The sequence below is a fragment of the Kryptolebias marmoratus genome, linkage group LG11 (genome assembly GCF_001649575.2).
Source record: "Kryptolebias marmoratus isolate JLee-2015 linkage group LG11, ASM164957v2, whole genome shotgun sequence".
In the NCBI taxonomy this organism is placed as follows: domain Eukaryota; kingdom Metazoa; phylum Chordata; class Actinopteri; order Cyprinodontiformes; family Rivulidae; genus Kryptolebias; species Kryptolebias marmoratus.
In genome coordinates this window covers 4,406,343-4,426,415 of record NC_051440.1, presented here as the reverse complement: position 1 = coordinate 4,426,415, position 20,073 = coordinate 4,406,343, and the positions used below count along the sequence as shown (strand labels likewise).

Below are 20,073 nucleotides of genomic sequence, written 5' to 3'. Positions count from 1 at the left end.
TCAAAAAGTAGTCAGTTGAGGACAAAACATCCAGGAGCTATTTTCTGAGAGTTTCAATAAACTCCATCCAGAGGTTCAGGGCAGACAAAAATACAAATACACACACACACACACACACACATACACAGAGGCAATTACATGATCGCCCACCTTTTTTGGCCGCAGGCAATAAAAAAACTTGTAAACACACAGCTCTTTGAAACAATGGTGCTCTGAACGCACTGATTAGGCAGGTAAGAAGCAGCGCTGGTGCCCTTTACACCACAGATGGAAAAAAGTATCAAAGAAAACAAAAGATAAAATATTGGATAACTGTTCAATAAATGATAACATCTAGCCATCAGACTGATCTTTGTCTATAGTCTTTGACAAAAAAGACATTTGACCACAAAGAGGTGCTGCCATGACCGAAAATCAGTTTTGCTTATTAACTTGATACTAAAACCTGCTCTTCAGTTTTCATCTTTATACAGAAAGAAAATGCCTAAGTATTGTCTTTTAGTCTTAGAAAGTTTCAGACAGATTTATTTTCAAACAGGTTTAACAGGAAGTTTTATTTAGAATCACATGCAAATTAAAGAGCTAGTATTTCTTGCTACGTTATGTTTGATGTCATGCAAAAATCATGAGATTTTACTGGATCTATGCATAATGTGTGTTCGGGATGACTCTCAGCTATTACCACGTTAAATTCTAGCTCAATATCTGTACAACTGAATTAGTTATAGCCACTTTTGTGTTGGCTAAGGTTAAGTAGCTGTGGAGGCCATCTTAAACTGGATTGACTCTTAAAGTTAGTCAGTTGTAGATATAAATCCAATGGTTCATTTCTGAGAATTTCATTCAAATCTGTTCAGTGGTTGTTGAGATATTTTGCTAACAGACAAACAGGGTTGACTGACTATTAATGGCAAAGTTTTAAACAAACATCTCGTGCAATTCATCAGCCCTCAGAGAGTGTGTTGGGGATTATTCCGAGCTACTACCAGATCACACTTTAGGTCAATATCTGTAAAAGTGAGGGAGTTAGAGCCATTTTTGTGTTTGCTTAAGGTTAATTAACTGTGGCGGCCATCTTGATGCCAAAAGTTATTTGGTTAAGATGTACATTCAGTGTTTATTTTTCTGAGTTTCATTAAAGTCAATCATGAGACACTATGCTTGCAGACAGTAGAACGACCGCAGACCAGAGCTGGAAGAGAAGAAGAAGAAGAAAAAAAACGATGTTGAGAGAGCTCAGCAGCAGGAAGCAAGACTCTGTGATGAAATCCTCTCTGGGATTTGCAGAGTGAGAGGTGGGAGCGAGCTATGAATGTCAAACGCATTTCTGATCCAATCACTGACAGGTTTCGCGTTCTGTTAAAGAAAGGCAGATCTGAGTGTTAATTATTGAAATAATCCCTGATCTGAATCAGAGCCACGGGCACAGAACAGAGAGAGATTTGGAGAGTCTGACTGGGTCTTTGCAGCTCATCGGGCTGATGACATGAATCAAGGGCTGATAAAGTCATGATTGTTTCTCTGGCTTTGACTAAGTGAGAACTTTAAAGTGGGACTGATTTATTTATGTTCATTCTGGAAGTCTTTCAGGCTGTTCGTCATTAATGTACATCTTTAAAGATACAATCCGACATTAAAACTAGGACAGTGTTTTTTTGCTGTCCACACATGCACTTGTACTTAAAGCATTAATATTAAAACAGTCACAATGAACACAAGTGAGCATTAAACGTGTTCAATCTGCCAGGTTCCATTTGAAACCATCTATTTCTCAGTTTAAAATTTTATTTAGCACACATGGAGAGTACAAAGAACAGCGCTGGGCCACGGAGCCACCAGTCAACATCAGCGGTCTCTCAAAAGGTGGCCCTAACATCCCGTCTGGGTCATGATATTTTCAGGGCTTGGAAGTGATCGTCGTAGCAACGACCTAAGGGGAGACACTATTTTCACCGTGTGACCAGCCCTCAGGCAATCAGCCATAATACTCTGGAATGTAGGATCAATGGGGCTACGTCTGTTGTTTGAGGTAGGTGTTGTCATGATGTGGAGTGACGAAGGCGAACCCAGAGCGCAGACTCATACTTAACAAAAATAATTTATTAAATAAAGAAACACAAAACAAAAGCTGACGTGGCAGCAAAAACAAAATAATGAACAAACTAAAACTAACATGAACGGAGACGGGGACAAGCGGGACGAAAAAACAACAACCAGAAACAAGCTACAAACAATAGACAAACCTGTGACAAACCTTAGACAATGGACCAGCGAGGTATGGAGAGAAATGACCGGGTTTTAAAGACTGGGGATAACGAGGTGAGTGGGAACAGGTGGAATGATTACTTTTTCGGGACAGGTGAAGATGGGCGTGGCTAACAGACAAATGAATGACTGGGGAAGAGTGGAAATGAGAACACAAACACAAGGAGGACAGAACCAAGAAGAAAACAAAAACCAGATAACTAAAAATAGAAAACAAAACCAAAACACAAACCAGAGAACTAAAACAAAACCCAGAAAAAGCCAAATCACCACAGGCATGTACCTAAGATATCTTTCTAAAGGAAACAAGAACTAGATATCGAATACTCTGAAAAGGCCATTTTTCATAACTTTTCAGAACAAAAACCCTGCTTTGTTTTGCTCTAGAAATAGAACTTAGTTCTAAAAAATGTGAAGGCAAGAACTACAAATTAAGCATGAAACATAAAAGTATTAAATGTAAATGAGATACAATCATGGAACGATAAAAATATATTTCATGAGTAAAGGAATCCTTTTCATTTGCAATAAAACTGAAAACAAGGATGGTCCGTATCTGCAGAAGGGAATGGAGTATATGTTAGATTTTAGATTGTTTGGATGAGAGAGCTGATTCGTTTTTAATAGTTTCTTTCTGTTGTAGGTCCCTAAGGGAGGGGAGGAGGATCCCAGCATCCAGAGGAGATGAGTATAATCTACACATGAGTTGAGAGAGCGGACAAGTTAGATGAATGTTCAGATGTATTGTAACTGCCGAGCTGATTTCTCCTTTCTTTGGCAGCACAATGACGTATTGGTCAGAACTGTTGCCTCACAGCAGGCGGTCCTGGGTTCAAGTCCCAGGTTGGGCTTGGGCTCTTTTTGTGTCGAGTTTGCATGTTCTCTGGGCTTTCTCCGGGTACTCCTCTCCAGGCCTCCACTGAAACAGAGATCTGCAATCTCAATGGGATTTAGTCTGGTTAAATACAAAAAAATAAAACTTGATTTCAGGAGGAATGCGAATGGGGGCGAGATCTGAGGCCAGAGGTCTGAGGAGCACACCAAGGATTCTACAAGGGACCACAGGTAAGTGGTTTAATCTTCTGAAGGAGCACATCAAAATTTCTCAGGAGCTTGAAAAGCGTGACCAATAAGTGTGTGATGGTTACCAATCCAATGCAGAAGAGCTTGTGGTATTTTCTAATAATAAAAAAAGAGCTACCAGGGAATATCCCATCGATTTCAACTCCACAAGGAAAACACAGAGAGCTTTTCTTCAAACTATAAATACTTGGGGATTCTCCCTGACTGTGAGCTCTCATTTAAAGCTCCCATTGCTAATTTAATAGCCAAGCTAAAGCTGAAGTTGAGTCTTTATTATAGAAATAAATCCTGTTTCTCACTTAGAGTTAAAAAGATCTTAGCATCAGCCAATGCTATGCCTCTACTTGATGATGGTGATGTGCTGTACATGAGTGCCACATCCAAATGTCTCCAGTCCTTGGACACTGTCCACCACAGAGCCCTGAGATTCATCACTGTGAGCTGTACACTAACCCTGGATGGTCTTCTCTGAGTACACACTGGATGACTCTAAACTACAAGGCACTATTGGGCTTAATTCCACTTTTCTACAAAGAGCTAACAGCAACTCTGTCTTATGCTAATAATAGTGTTGTCCATCAACCAGTTCCTCGAGTCAGAACCGAATTTGGGAGAAGAGCGTTCAGCTCTGCTGCCTCCTTGGCATGGAACCCCCTACAGGCTCATCTGAAATGGCCAGACCTCTTGCTTTTGGAGCTTTTTGTTCTCCTGAAAGAGTCAGTGAGACCTTTGAACGTTGCTACTTGTTTTTGATCATTGTCTGCTACTGACCTCTTGGCAAGGTCCTCCTTGTAAAAGACATCTTGATCTCATGGACCACATTAAGGTAACAAAATGAAATCCCAGCTCAGCCTTAAGTACCATCTGGCTTCATCAGGAGTCATGGGTGGCAGCACTACCAGGTGCTGTCAGGAATGGCAGCACTGCCCAGAGGAGGGAGCTGCCCACTCATACTCATCTTAAAAATGAAGGTGTTAGCAGGAAAACAGCAGAAGAAACAGGACTCCTGACACAAAAGAGGAGTGAAGCACTACACATTAAATGTGTGACGGATGTCTCTCTCATGTCAATTTCAAAACAAGACAAATGAATTCAGTTTAGCGAGGGATGGTATGTCATCACTACGTCACATCCATGAACTGCAAAGCTGGCTTATCTCTGTTATTATCTCGCTTGGCGGCAAGAGGGGGCATCGAGGTGGGTCAGCTTCAATCCCCCATGCCACTTTAGTCCATTCAGAAGACACACTGAGACAGCCAGAAGATGTGTAGGTCCAGGGTTGAAGCATTTTTGTGAAAGTGCCTTTAATCTCTGTCACTGTCTGATGACCTAGAAATCAGCCAGAATGCAGATGGTCTTTGCAGGGGTCTTGGTGAGGTTGTCAGGGGTGTACTAAGAACACAGATATCTTGATGATTTCCATGGTGAGGTCCTGCTGGTTTATAATTACGGAGCCAGGATCGGTCTTTGACAATTTAAAGGACTGGCCACACTGGCCTCCTGCCTAGACCACAACAGTGATCGAATAAGGTCACGGAAACAACTCAAAGCAGACGGGACACTTGTATCTGCAGCCTGACACAGTCCAAGGCAGGGCAGGTCTTCAGAGCATGGCGAGGGCGATTGTTGACAAGTACTAGGAGTGCAGCAGTGTAATGAGTAATGAGTATCTTCACACCAAATTTGCAGTGAGCCAGCCATTCTCTGACAGGTTGTAGAGAGCAGGCTTGTTATCAGGGGGGCCTTACTGTTGATATTTGTTTTCCCACAACAAAAGTTTCACCTCTGCAATGTGTTGTATTTTCTAGACACCTTTTCTCACGGTGTATGAACACATCACACCTGTACCGATCTGTACAGAACAATGGGTGGTATTAAGAAAAATCTTCAGTTTTTATGTGAACGTGGTCTTACTGTCATAAATATGCAGATGATCAACAGTTGTATACTTCCTGATCTTCTCATCATTTAGACCCTCTGAACTCCCTTAAACAATGTACAAATAATCTTAACGTGGATGTCCCACGACATCTTACAGCTAAAAAGAGATCAAATGGAAGTCATTTTTCTTGGTGCAAAGACTCAGGAAGCAGGAAGTCACAGCTTATCTCAGTTCTTGGTGTAAAAACAGACACTGATCTGAATTTTTAAAATCACATCAGTCATGTCACTGAATTGTTTTTTTATCGTTTGAGAAACATGTCAAAAGGTAACTGGAAGCACTCACTTCCACCTCTGTCTGTCTGTTGACTAGATGACTCAAAAAGCTATGAAATTTTCAGGAAACATTAAACATGGCATGAGTAAGAAAGGGTTAGATTTTGGTGGTGATCCGGTCAAAGTTCAAGGTCAAAGTTCAAGGTCAAAGGTCAAGGTCACAGATCAGCCCACGCTCTAACTCTGCAGCTGTACAACAAGAATGTTAAACTCCACAGCTGGACACCTCATGGGTTAAAGTTGATCACCATTGCTTTTAAGGTCATGGGGTCAAAGGTCAAGGTCACTAATGACCTTGTGCTCTAATTATGCAACCATGTAACAGAAGAAAATAAACGGCACACTCGAACACCCCTTATGTCAACGGTGATCACCATTGATTTCAAGGGCTTGGGGTCAACATCACAGCTGACCTAGTGCTCTAACTCTGTAATGTAGGAATGTCAGACTCCACAGCTGGACACCTCATGGGTCAAAGATGATGCCTGTTGATTTGAAGGTTCACAGGGTCAAAGGTCAAGGTAACCCCTTTGTTAAAAACTTGTCTCTGCTCCTACATGTGACCCTTTTTTTTCATCCACCAAGGAGGTTCTGTTTTTGGTTGTTTGTCTGACTGTTAGCAAAGATCAGGTACAAACTAATGAACAGATTTGGAGGAAAATTTCAGGAAATGTTTGGGTTGTCACAAAAAACGATGAATTCAGTTTTGGTGGTGATCCAGATTTTGATCCGGATAACCACTACATTTTGTTAATCACGCTGTGGCCTTGGCAGAGGTTCACGCTCTCTGAGTGCTTCTAATTTGGATGATTTAAATTGTACACTGTGAACTCCTGTCCGTCAGGCAACACTGCAACAACATCTAACATTCATTAACGGTGAATGTAGCCACTCTGCACAAACTGATGTTTTACCCTCCTCAAATATCTCGTTTCACACACACAAAAAAATAGTTTCATTTATTGGAAAGTAACTCGAAGCTCCACGTCCAAAAAGATGTCCTCGTAACTGATGGTGTGTTTCTCCGACGTCGCGCTCGTTCATTTGGCCTCCTCTAGCCCCATGTGATTTGTGATGATTGCTGTTTCCAACAGAGGTGAAAGAGGATATTTTAATCATTAGACAAACTCAGCTCACCTCTTCTACCAACAGATATCATCATAAATCATTATTTGATACGGTCTCTGAAAGTTAACCTTCACTGAGCCTCAGACTCCCCGAAGGAAGAATCCGTGGTGACGTTTTAATCAGGCACCGGGGCGGACACCACACAATGGAGAAAATACAGAATACAATCAGTGTTTGATGATGTCACGAATCAGGAGTGGGTTTTTTTTTTGTGGAGGCACTAAATTAGTTCAGCCATGTCTGAATATAAAGTTGTTCTTTTTCCTGTCTGTTGAGCAGCTTAGGTTTTTGACAGGTGTTAAAGGATATTTTTCTGCTTTTCAGAGAAGACTGATTCTGTGTATCCATCACCAGTGAAAGGAAACTGTCCACAATGTGTTTTATACTCTTTAAATGGTATTTGAAAGCCACTCTTTTGTACAAATTCAGTTAATTTAATCATTCTTGGCTGCATCTGCACCCTCAGCAGACAATTTTCCACGTAACAGTTCTTGACCAAAGGGCATAAAAACAGACAGCTGATTGCGTACCGTCTGGTTTTAAAGCCAAGGCTGGCTCAACTCTTCTGTTTGTAGCAGATAAAAGCTTGTGTGGATGTCTTTTTTTAACTGTATATTTGAGAAGTCTGTGGTATTTTCTGAATGAAAAGAGAGAGGTTTTCAATTGTCTGACAAATCTTAATCCTTCTGAAAATAGAAGACAATGTGTTTTGGTTTTTTTTTGTCTCAACAGCCCTTTTTTTCTTGAGACCATCTTGATTTGCTCTATACAAATCAAGGTAGTCACTAGGTCTATCCTGTAGTTGAGACGATTGTCCTATCAATGAGACTAACCTGTGTAAATAAAAGAAGAAGAAAAGAGCAGATTGTGTAAATGTTGAAAATCCTAGTGGCATGTTGGACAACTTTAAATCATCTGAGGGGCACTTTATCAGAGAACAAAATGCTGGAGCGATAAGAAATCTGTCTAAAGGGTTCACCATGGTAACCACAAACCTCTGTCAAAAGACAGACAGACAAAAGTGCAGATTAATAAGTGAGCCTCAAAAAAAACAATGACTGTGAAAAAACTATGAGCTTTATGTTAAAAACTCGTGACCAATAAGTGGCAGAAGCACCCGGTCAGTTTTACCCAGTTTTATGTAGGCGACATGACAAGTTAAAAAGACCTTTTTACTTCCACTTTTGATGAGAAAGCTCAGCTCGGATGCGACGGACGTCAGTGAGAGTTTTTTTATGTGCACACTCTGGGAGTATTTGACAGAAAACCATAAGACACACCAGGTGAAAGAACAAAAGTACCTACATTTTGATGTATAAACTGTATAAGAAGTGTGAAAGTTTGAGGGAGTAAGAGTCAAAGTATGTCAAATCATAAAACCTAAACTGCAAATTGTGTAAAAACCATTACAGCTATCAAAACACCACTTCAGTGCTGTAAAGTCCAACTTTTTGTGACTTGTTCAAACTTCAAAAAAAGGTGTTTCTATTGGGACGTATATGTGAGCTACAGACCAAAATCCCATTGTTGTGTATGTGAAATATTTGTTTTATTTTATTTTTTGTATCTTTTTTTGTATTTTTTCTGCAAATTTGTTTTTTAAGTATGCTGTATCACTACTAAAAGTCATAGCCCATTATTCGTTAATTATTTATCAAGCTTTTACGCTTTCACGAAGCCAGGTAATATCAGACAGCCCTCATTAATTTCCCCCCCCCCCCTTATGTCCTGTTCTCATTCTGGCCGACCTCCCTGTTTTTTCCAAGTTGTTATCAGTCAGAGGCATAATTAAGCCTTGTGGGACTGCTGTGGGCCCCTCTCTTCTCACTTGTCAAAAGTTAGTGGGAGGCAGATCAAACGCATCTGAAACACAAGCTAAATGAGAAAGCTAATCTGCCAGACAGCAGACATGTCGCTGATGATGCCTTGCTTTCCCGTGACCCTCATTCTGTACTTAAAGATAAAACGCGTACTTTGAGAGGAGGGTGAGATCATGCATCTTTAAGGAAAGCAACTCTGCTCCAGAAACAAACACATGAACTTTTTTTGCCGATGCAATTAGCTGATTAAACAGAGAGATATCTTTAGGTTAATGAGCCTCTCAAGTACGAGGATGCTCTACTTTCCGCTGCATCATGTTGCTGCAAATTTAAGTATTTTATCAGTTGAGACACCGCAAGGAATTTCTTGACTATTTACAGACATTTCACGGATTCAACCATATGCCACTAAAGCATATTTGATTTGATAAGTCAATTTAGAGTTTTTTGTATCTGACAAAATGTACAAAAACCTGGAATCAGTTCATCCGAGCATCTGTCTAAAACAACATGTATCCCATAGTTCTATCACATTTTCTAAAATTCAGCTTTAAACACACAACATGTATGTATAAATTACAGCTGCACACTTTTAGCTGAACAATTTATCAAGTCAAAGAGTCATGCCATAAAAACATGTTACCTCTTTTGTGCTGAATAGGATATTTTTTGTATGTAACATATGAAAAAAACAAAAAGAAGAAAGAATCTCGTCACTTTTTGAGCGGGGAAGTGGGCTGAGTGTAGGTTTGAAAATATCTCATTAGGTGATATCAGGGTTAGAAATGCACAAATGACCTGCCATTAAAAGTCTCAAAGCACGTATTACATGACTTAACTGCTTACTGGCACCTCTTGTCTACCTTCTTTACTGCAGAAGATCATGATTGCTGCAGATTTGAAACAAAGAGGAGTTTCAGGAGTAGGAGGCTATTTAGAAAATGTAGGAGGCCGACCATACGCTAGGCGTTTGACCGAAGGGGAAAATCAGAACATCAGAAATGCCTTTTCCTGGCATTTGGAAAAAGCCTGGGAGGGTGTTTGAGGAGTCTAAAATATAGGGATGTAAGGTAAGGCTAAAATAAGGGAAACATACTCATGTTTTTTTTTGTGCCAGTTAAAAGACATGCAGCAGCATTTTGGACCCTCTGTAGGTGAGCAATAGAAGAAACACTGACCCCTGTATAAATTGCATTGCAGTAATCCAGACGAGTGGTGATGAAGGCCTCAACTGAAAGAAGCTTGATTTAACCACTACTCTGATTTGATTATTAAGTTTAGGGTCAGACTCCACTTTGACGCTTAAGTTTGTGATGATTGGCTTGCCATATTGGGCCAAGGAATCTAGATCCCCACTGGGGGTCTCAGTGGAGCTGCCCACAACCATAACTTTGGTCTTCTTCTCAATCAAGAGTAAGAAATTCATAGCCATCCAGGTGTTAGAGACATTCAAGCAGTGGTTTTAAGGAAAATGAGTCCTTTTTCATCAGCATAAAAATGAAAAAAAAAAAAAGTCTTTTCTAAAAATGGACCTAAGTGGGAGAAGAGGAGGGACCCTAAGAATGAGCCCTGTGGGACCCCACATGAGGGAGTAGCGGTGGACACATGATCACACAGAAGGTTCACTCGGTCGGATAAGATGTGCAGTGCCCCTGGTGCCCACCCACTGCTCCAAGTATGAGAGTAAAAATCTGATGGTCCACAGTGTAATGGTCCAGCAGTTAAAATGGACCCAGGAGAGCCATGAATTAGTTCCTAATGATCCTTGAAAGAAGAGCTAGTTTTGAAATTGGCAACAAGAGCAGGAATTGGAGCAGGTTTCTTAATCAAAGGCTGGAAGACTGCATGTTTAACATTTACAGGCAGCACACCAGAAGACAGACAAGAGCAAAAGGCCCGACAGTTGGGGAAATCTTCTTTAAATAATCGAGGGGGGACAGCATCATTTGGAGAACCTGCAGGTTCCAAATGTTCAACAGTCTCCTGCAAAGAGGACAGAGAGACAGGCTGAAACCTGTCGAAGCCAGCAAAGCAAGGGACAGGGACTGAGGGCTCATATATAGAAGGGAATATCTGAGCCCTAGTGGAAGTGATACTCTCAATAAAAAAGTTTTGAAAATCCTCACAGGCTGCAGGAGAGGGCTCAGCACAGTCACTCTGTGGGGCATTACAAACAGCATTGATAGCTTTAAATAAAACACGAGGATTGGGACAGTTTGACAGAATTATATCAGCAGGGTGTTTTCTTTTGGCATCTTTCACAGTTCTTTGATAGTGATATCAGCAGTCCTTTAATATGTGAAATGCCACCTGCAGTTTGTCCTTTTTCCACCTGAGTTCAGCTCTATGGCACTCACATCTGACAGCACAAGTCTCTACATTTAACCAGGGCTCACATCTGGTTTTAGGCTGCCTGTTTTAAAGGAAGGTGGAGTTCAAACCAAGAGTTCAGCTCCTATGTGTCGTTTCACATAGACTCTGGGATGATCTGAAAGCTGACCAGCAGTGGAAGAGTTAAAAACACGGCAGAGCAGCGGCGCTAGGTTTAACCGTGGTACAAGTGAGGGCGACATCAAATGAAACAGACGTATGGTCTGAAAACACTGTGTCATGAATCTCTACGTTAAAAACAGATAAACCATTAGAGCATGGGTGTCCAATGCTGGTCCTCGAGGGCCACTATGCTGCATGTTTTTCTTGTTTCCCTGCTCCAACACACCTGATTCAGTGGTTAAATTACCTCTTCATGTTCTTCAGAAGTCTGTTAATCACCCATTGATTCAAATCAGGTGTGTTGGAGCAGAGAAACAAGGAAAACATGCAGGATGGTGGCCCTCAAGGACCAGGATTGAACAACCCTGCATTAGAGAAAACCAGCTCAAGTGTTCCTGATGGGGACCAGCCACAGACTGCACACAATTAAGAGTCAGTAGATGAATCAGGACATCGAACATGAGTATTAAAACCCCCAACAATAAGAACATGGTCGTATTTAAGCGTCATTTCAGCCAAAAAGTCAGCAAAGTCATTTATAAAGTCTTTCATGTATTTAGGGGGTCGATAAACTGTGTGAGAGCTGCACAACTCAGACAGGCTCAATTTAAAGCTACTGATTGAGGATGGAGACACCTGTTTACATTCATGGCGACTTTTACAAGCAGTCGCTATTCCTCCTCCTTGGCCAGACATCCTTGGGCAAAATGAAATAGGATGGAAGAATCACCTTTTATTGTGAAAGAAATTACATTTTGCATCGTGACGCAGATCGGGGAGAACACGGGGACTCTTCTAGGCAAATGTTTGCAAAATGTTTTCGGTCAAACAGCGAAAATGCAGCTGAATGAAAGTTTTATACGGTGGTTTTCACTGGCTGTTGGCTCCTTTTGAACCCCCTGCCTGTGACTGACGTACAGTACAGTATTCGTCGTCTTGGTCATTGTACTCATGTCAAACGTCGGTTCTGTGAAAAGTACATGTACTCTTCCTTCCCTAATATGTAAACATACTCCTCTCTTTTTTTAGCCTTTGGCCGCCTCATTTTGTGTGTGTTTCTTTGGGCCTGACCCTTGTCTGCTCCAGTTGCAGCAACATGTTTCAGCAAACCACTTGAGGGAATAACGACTAAATCTACCTGCAAATATCAGCAAGGAACCGGCAAGCAAGAAAATAAATGTCACTATGAACTGCATTTTGTCAAAAGAATAGTATAGGTGGAATACTAATTTGAAAAATATCTTGATTTCTGTTAAGGTTTGTTTTAGAAAACCTGTTCACAGATAAAAGTTGCTTTAGGCACTTGGAATTGTTCTCTGGACTCAAACATTCTTGTTCTCTCAAGAATTGTTTCTTTTCTTTCTTTTTTTTTAATCAGCGTAAAATGTAATGGGATTAACCTTTGGTGAATGAAATTAAAAGAAACAAAATGCACACGTCCATGCAGGGATTTTAAGAAACGCTAGAAAAAAGAAAAAGAAGTTCTGCTGCTTTTCTTCCCCTGGTTTTCAGTAGGAGCCAACACCATTTCAGCACAAACCGTGCTTCCAGATTGTGCCTTCAGTTAAAGCTGTGAATTGTCACATTCGGATGAAAACGATGACACTGATAAGTGGCGTGGCTGTTGTTTTGGTGACAACCGATAAAATGTGCAAAAAAAAAACGTGACGTTGGCGCAAATAACGTGCTCCGTGTGCTGAAAGCACTTTGGTGAACAGCCTTACCTTCCTGCTGATGGGATCAGGTCAGGCGTTGGGTTTTAGGAGTTTTATTTCCCCTCTCCGGGCCGACGTGGATCGTTTAGTCAAAACATGGGATCGTCTGGAAAACGAAGTCGAAGAGGAAGAACATTACTCCAAAGCCAGCTGTGTTTTTTCAACTACACATCTTGTATTAAACTGAAACACAAACTTGGAACATCACACTCCGAAACTCAGTGTTCTCCAGTGAAAACGCTCTTTTTTTCCACAACAGTGCACCTGTATTCAGGCAGAACAAGCTCATTATCGACTGTCTCCACACCCACCATCTCATCATTTCTAAATTTAAGCTCCTTTCTATCAGTAGGAACGTGCAGGTTTGTGCTGAAGTGAGTCGTACATGTTAGAGCGTCTATTACAGCTACGCACATTCAGCACACGGCTCGAAGGCAGTCCCTTTGGGTCTCGCGACGGACATTTTATCACATGAGCATCTGACAAACTGAAACTGTGAACGTTTGAAAGGATTGTTGAGTCATTTTGAAGTGCTGTTCAGTAGGAAAGTATCTTACAAGTTGTAGATTGTTCGTTGAAAGACCCCAGCTTGGAGATATGGAGTTTAAGTCCAAGATTGGGAAGCTAGCGGCTAGTTCGCACACAGCTAAACCCAAAGTGAATTGTTGCTGTATTAAAACAACCCACCAGCAGCTAGCTGTAGCCTAACACTTCCTGTGCGTAATATTTCTGTAAGAACAACTGTGTGCCACAACGCAGGCTGCGACGGGAGGGTTTATGAAATACTATTTGCACGAACTGCGCTGAAACTTTGAAGATTGCTTGTCTGAATTCAGCAAAAATTTGTTTTAAAAGTGAATCTGCTCAGACTAGCCAACTTTAGCTTGTTTGTCTTACATATTTTTTCGTAGAACGCTATTTTAAAAACCTTTACACTACTGTCAGTTTCACGTTATACAGGTATTTTATCAGCTATATTACAAAACTCCTGCCCTAAATGCCCCTGGTTACACTGGCAGTGCTACAGCTTGCTGCTGCTGCCATTCAAACTTGCAAATAACCTTACAAGTATATGTGAACAGCTGTGCGTTGGGAATTAGACAGAAATGCTAATGTTTATGAAGCACTGTTATGAAACTTGGAGCTGTTGTACACTTTAGTCTTGGCTACGTTGGGACTAGCTGTTAGCTCATCATTCTTCAAACTCAGATTGTTCAAAAAGCTATTTACAGCCTGTTCGATACTGATTGTTCATAACTTTCCCACAAAGCCCATTTCAAAATATAATGTGATTTTATTTATTTATGTTTTGGCGTTTGTTTCGAGCTGGAATTAATCAAGTCTGGGGAAAAAAAATTACATTTAAAGTCAAAATTGTTAGAAAAATTACAGTTAAAGAACTTCATTACCAGGTAAAAAAGCTGCACATTTACAACAGTTTTTTTTTTTTTTGGGGGGGGGGGGTAAAGTTTAGATTTCCACGTGTTTCAACGTGTTAGTTTGATGAATTTAAAAAAAGCACAGGATGCGGTAATTTCAGGTGTTGATGTTGACTAACAGGAAGTCTGTTTAATTTGTCCCGAGCAGCATCTGTGTGCAGCTCGTGCTGGGATTTCAGCGCGGATTTGATGTGACTAACATGTTCTGTTCCTGCTCAGAACAAGATGCTAAACTGCAGGAGCGACAGAGGCAGGTTTCCTGAGAGGCTCCGTACGTGATTAAAGGAAAGTTCTGCTGCGAGCAGATGGTCCTGCAGACTTTTCTGCCTTGCTTAAAAGTAAGCACAGTCCACCCACTTTCCATATTTTTTTCTCTATTTTGTGTCCTCAAAAGGAAAACCTAAAAGGAGAACGATCAGTTGGTATAACAAAACCTAACAAAACATGTTTTTGTTCTTCCAATATAGATTGAGTTAGTGGTCTTAGATACTTTTTATTCTAAAATATCCAGATTATAATATTTGACTTGTGAAACGCTGTAAAAGTAAGGAACAAGAAGAAAAAATTACAGGGATGTTTTAGACAAGAAGTGGGGTTCATTGGAAAGGTTAAGAACCATTAATATATTGTTAATAGCTCTGAACTAATCTCTTTTGAAGAAGTATAGTTTAAAGGGGAAATGAAATAAAATATCAACATAATGAGTTTTCATGTTTTTCTTTTAGTTAAACACTATCATAAAACACTCCAGTGGTTTATTTCTCTGATTTAAACATTAATGACTTGTTTTTAGAGTTTTGTGTCAAAATCCTGAAGTGGGCTGATTGTGTGGGCGGAGTTACCTCCTTGGTTGGTGACGTAGAAACTGTGGTAGACCGCTGTAGGACACTGAGGAGGTTACTGTCAGTGTTTATCAGAGAAAATGGAAGCAGAAGAAGAAGCAAGTTTTGTTAACAAGAGTACTGCTTTGAAAACACGTTTCTTTTTGGTCTTGAGTGATGCTGTCGGGAACTTCAGCCCCACATTTCACAAAAAACCCAGAGCTTTACAGTGATGTCACACCGTCTTCAAGGAGTTTCCCATCAGGACAGAGAGAGGCTGCCGGTGTCGGTCCAACAGGTGGTGGTTCTTCTATTGAAGGTTTGTATTTCAGGTGGTCCTCTTCAAAACATTAACTCCACAGTCAATCACCAGACTTTGGGTTGTAATTTTCACCAGGAGCTAAACTAACCACATCCATCAAACCTTCTTGTCCTTTGGGAAGCTGAAGAAGGACTCAGCTGTTGGAGTTTTGGGTCAGTTTACACAAATAATTTCAATCATTTCACCCCCACACTATCTGTAGTTGCTATTTACTGCCTTGTTGGCGTTCATGTGTTTGGTTCTCAATATGTCACCTGGAAAATGCAGAAGAGACAAGTAACTTTTTTGATCTTTGATTGTTCATTTTAAATTAGAATACTTTTTTTTTAAACAAGAGACTCTGAAAACAAGCACCTTTTATGGCTTTCTTTTGATTTGTGTTAGCTTCAAAACACTTTTCATTTCCCCTTCAATTCTGATTGGATTAATAATCTAACGGTTAGTCTAAGGGGGTCCACAACCAAAGTGGATTGCTATTTCATAGACTTTTTACACTGTCATCAATTTTGCATTACACTGTTATTTATCTGGAATTTTGTGGTTATTTGCAAGCGCAAATAGCAGCAGCTAGCTGTATTACTTCCTGTACAGCCTGGGTCAGTTCCAGCAGGAATAGTAAAATGTTCCTCAAGAATAATTGTGTTTTGTAAAACTGACTAAGGTGTAAAGGTTTGAATAGTAGCTTTTGCACAAACCACAGAGAAGTTTTGAAGACTGTTATTCTTTCAAGACGGCAAAATGTATTTGACAGTTGGTCTGAGCTTCTGCCACCATTTCCTCTTGTAAACAACCATATAATTTCAGGTAAAAAATCTTATAATGCAACACTTTATTCTTGGCCTACACAGATGAGCTGTTAGCTCATCAGTCCAGGACCTGAGTTTTTTTCGTGAGGTCATTCAAAGAGCTATCTATAACAGGTAGGATATTGAATTTATTGCTCATTTCAAGCGTCTGTTGTCCCGTACAGAAAGATCACAGGGGCACATGTAGAAAATTTAATGTGCCCACATGTGAAAGCATATTTAATTAAAGTGACAAATGAGAACAAAACACATAGTCTGTACATGGAAAACGTGGTTTCTGCAAAAACAGTTCCACACACACTTCACATGTGGAAAATCACATTTTCAAATCCTAACATATGAAATACAAGTGAAACATGTAACTACATGAAAAACATCTTAAAAATTATTGTTTTTTTCTGCAAGGGATGTCTGTTGTTAAACTTACAATGAAGGTGACAAACAAAAAACTAAAAACTTTGTGTTGATTGGTTATTTCATGACCAGTTTCCTCAAAACTCATCATCATTGTCATGAACGGGGTGGAAGGAGGCGAACCCTGAGCGCAGACTCATATTGAGAAAACTAATTTATTGAGAAATAAAAGGCAAACCCAAAACAAAGGCTGACGTGGCAGCAAAACCTAGACCAAATACAAAAAACATTAACTAACTAAACTAAACCTGAACAGACCTGAGACTAAAGATGAACCACTGGGAGACGAGAAGGCACGAGCAAACAGAACAGCACATCAGGGAGACAAGAGAATGACAATGAACCAGCAGAGAGGTAGAGAATGTGACCGGGTATTAAAGGCAGAGGGTGATTAGTGGAAGTGGGCACAGGTGAGATGATTAAGGAGCTAGAGGCAGGNGTAGATGGGTGAGAAAAGGGAAGAGAGAGAGAGTGACTGAGGAGAAGTGAATGTTGGCTGAGGCACAGGGAAGAGACAAATAACAAACAATAAACTCTAACTGAAACATGAAGACAAAACATAATTCAAAAACTCAGATCCTAACAATCATTAGAACATTTCGAAAACTCACAGTGGCTGAGACAGATCCCAACATGCAAAACAAATCATTAGAGCAAATATAAAACTGGAACCTTTTCCCCCTGTAACTGATTTTGCAAACACAAGGCATTTGGCACCATCACGTTTCAGCTTGTTAACACTGTTTCCTCGGAGTGCAATCTGCAAACTCGTATTCTCTCTGGAGAAAACAACTCCAGGAGCTTTCAAAACCTCCGACTCCAAACCGGAACTGCTCTTGAGAAACTGTCACGGCATGTTCTGAAAACTTTAATTGGCCGAGTCAGTTTTTTTTTCCTTCCTGCTCCCTTAAGTTGTACAAACCTCAGCTTGTTTTTAATGTTGCTCACTGGCTGACGTTGCTCCTGCCTGCTCATTGATTCCTCATCGTGAGCCGTTTCACCGGCTGCTAAACTAAACTTTTTCCATGAGGTCTGGAATTTAAAATGAGGCGGCCGAGGTTTTTAAGTCTCACGTAGAGCAGCAAACGGACCACTAAACTAAATCCGAGAAGGAGAGGCTTTCTTTCTCCGCTGAGCATGTCGATGAGGTCAATCCAGGTAAAAGCCATTTTCCTTTATTGATTTCCCCCCCATTAAATCCGGACCAATCACAACAGAAAGGATGCAGGTACACAGAAGGAGACAAATCAATGATTTTATAGAAGCAGGGCTGGAGAAAGGGCTTGAAGATCAATGTGAGGGTGATGACCCTAATATTTTTAGTTAAGGCCTGTGTTGAGAACTACTTAGTGAGCCAGCCAGAAAAGACAAAGATATCCTCCGGATTTGTCCTTTACAGACAGATAGAGTGATGGTAAATTCCGCCTGCAATAAATGTAATTTCTAAATTTAAGGGCTCCATTAATTCTTGCCCAGCACCTCTGCCAGCAGTGGGTTTGATGAGGGTCACGAGGAGAGCCAACATTCATAACAGCTGCCATATTACAGCTGGACGTGGCTGGCGTCCAGTGTCCTCTTGGAAATAACATATGATGCCATTAGGTGCCATTATAGGTCAAACCCCACACAAACACGGGCGGGTTGACGAGAAGCAGCAGTAAATCACCCTAATCCAGCCGTAAAATGAGAGCGCAGGTTATTCTCATGCCGCCGAGGGGAATGGGGTGATTTGTGTTACACGCCGAGCTGCGGTTTACCAGCTCGAGTCCTGATGAGAAGCCGTGATAGAGCTCAGCTGTCACTCAGGAGGGCTGAGTCACAAATCTCCGATCGCCTGGCCAGGATCATGATAGTAGCCCCCCCTCTAAGGGATGCGCTCCTGACGCCCCATTCTCCGACCCTACTAAAAAAACGAAAGAGTTCATACCGAGCCGAGAAACACTACCAACTCAGTCTGAGTGGATGCAAAGCAACAGCCGGAGAACAAATCCAGCTCTCCGGCAAAGTGTGCCATCGTCATCATGAACAGAAAGCTGCACCTCAGGTAAACCAATAAAACAGACAAGAACAGTGCAGTGCAAACCAGGGTGAACATCCAGGGCTTATTTGAGCAGGATTATCTTCTCTAGCAGAGATTTACATCACCATCCCTGATGCTTTTATCCTCCATGTCCCTCCAAGCAGAGATTTGACTCATCTCCCTCTCATCTCCTTCCAGCCCTCAGCCCCACTGAGTCCGCCTGTCAATAGAGAGGCACTAAACGCTCCTCAGACTGTCAGAGAGAATCTGCAGCGCGTCTCTCTCACTTCGCACTGTACCACACAGCCCGGCTGAGCACAAACTACTCTTGGACTCAGAGGAGGAATTTGGAGACTCACAAAGGGGGGGACCAAAGGGAGATCGTAAACTCCTGCAGAAGTTGGGAGGCTGAGGAGCGACCGGAATGAGAGGGATGCGGATGTGGTGCTTACCTGCCCTCGACGCAGACACACGAGCACGAGGACCGTGTGGCTCCCCTCACCTGCTGTAAATCACTTCCATCATTCACGCAGGAGGCAGGGGGGGGGTGGAGGGCGAGGAAGATTACCGGCTCTCAGGAAAAGTGGAGTAAACACTCGCCGCCGCAGCAGCAGGCAGGGTGCTTGCTCTCGCTGCAGTGCTGCTATCTCTCATCCTCGCCTCTCCTCCTCTGCCTCCTCCTCTGCTTTGATTCCCCCCCCACCACCACCACCACCAGCTCTCATCCAGCGCCGCCCTCCCCACCACCACCATCCCACCCCCTCGCTCTCCTCCACAAGGTGTTACAAACAGAGTGTTTCTGCATCCACTGCCTCTTATTGGCTCCCCCACCCCCCCCCCAACCTCCCCCCCCACCCTCTCTGGCTGTCTCTCTCTGGACTGTCAGCCTTAAAGAGGAAATGCATCACAGCCGTCGTCGCCCAACTCGCAGCAGCTCCACACTTTGGAAGAATAATGTGTGGGTAAGCCAAATGTCAACTGCATTTTAAGACTTTTTCTTCCCTTTAAGTGGATCCTCCACAAACTAAAAGTTAAAAAAAGGAAGTTCTGTAGCATTTTAATGAACATGACACAACTGGTTGACTTTCATTTCGGACTGACATAATTCTGTGCCTGATGATGGATTCCTATTAAAGGTACTCACTGCAATGTCATGAAGACTGGTCAAAAAAACAAACAAAATAAATAAAGTAAGAAACAGCATCAGCAATTTCCCCCACTTGTATTGATGGTTAATGTATCCTTTAATTAAGAATTTGGGAGCAAAATTTGGAAGCTGCCAACTGCTATGTGTTTGTTTACCTACAGAAATAGCTGAAGTGATTGAAAATAGGTCAACATTGGAGACATCCATGGAAAAGCAGTTTGAGATTGAGAAGATTGACAATTTTGCTGGATTGTTACCACACAGTTAAAAACAGAGAGGGAGCACTCATCGCGTGACCGGGTGACTCAGTGGACAATCGCCACCATTATCAAAACACGAATCAGTCGTCTTGTTGTAGCAGCATGCCTGAGTCGTGTGCGTGT

The 20,073-nt window shown here is 41.6% G+C and overlaps 1 protein-coding gene across 1 annotated transcript in view; it reads right to left on the bottom strand.

The window, feature by feature from the left end:
* The window catches only part of LOC108244220 (alpha-1,3-mannosyl-glycoprotein 4-beta-N-acetylglucosaminyltransferase C), a 44,774-nt gene extending 25,545 nt beyond the window's left edge, over positions 1–19,229 (bottom strand). The window contains exons 1-2 of the mRNA XM_025009088.2: positions 18,996–19,229; positions 12,731–12,827 (exon numbers count right to left, since the gene is read on the bottom strand). The gene's annotated coding sequence lies outside the window, so the exon portion shown is untranslated. The remainder of the gene's footprint in view (positions 1–12,730; positions 12,828–18,995) is intronic.
* Between the last annotated feature and the right edge of the window lie 844 nt (positions 19,230–20,073).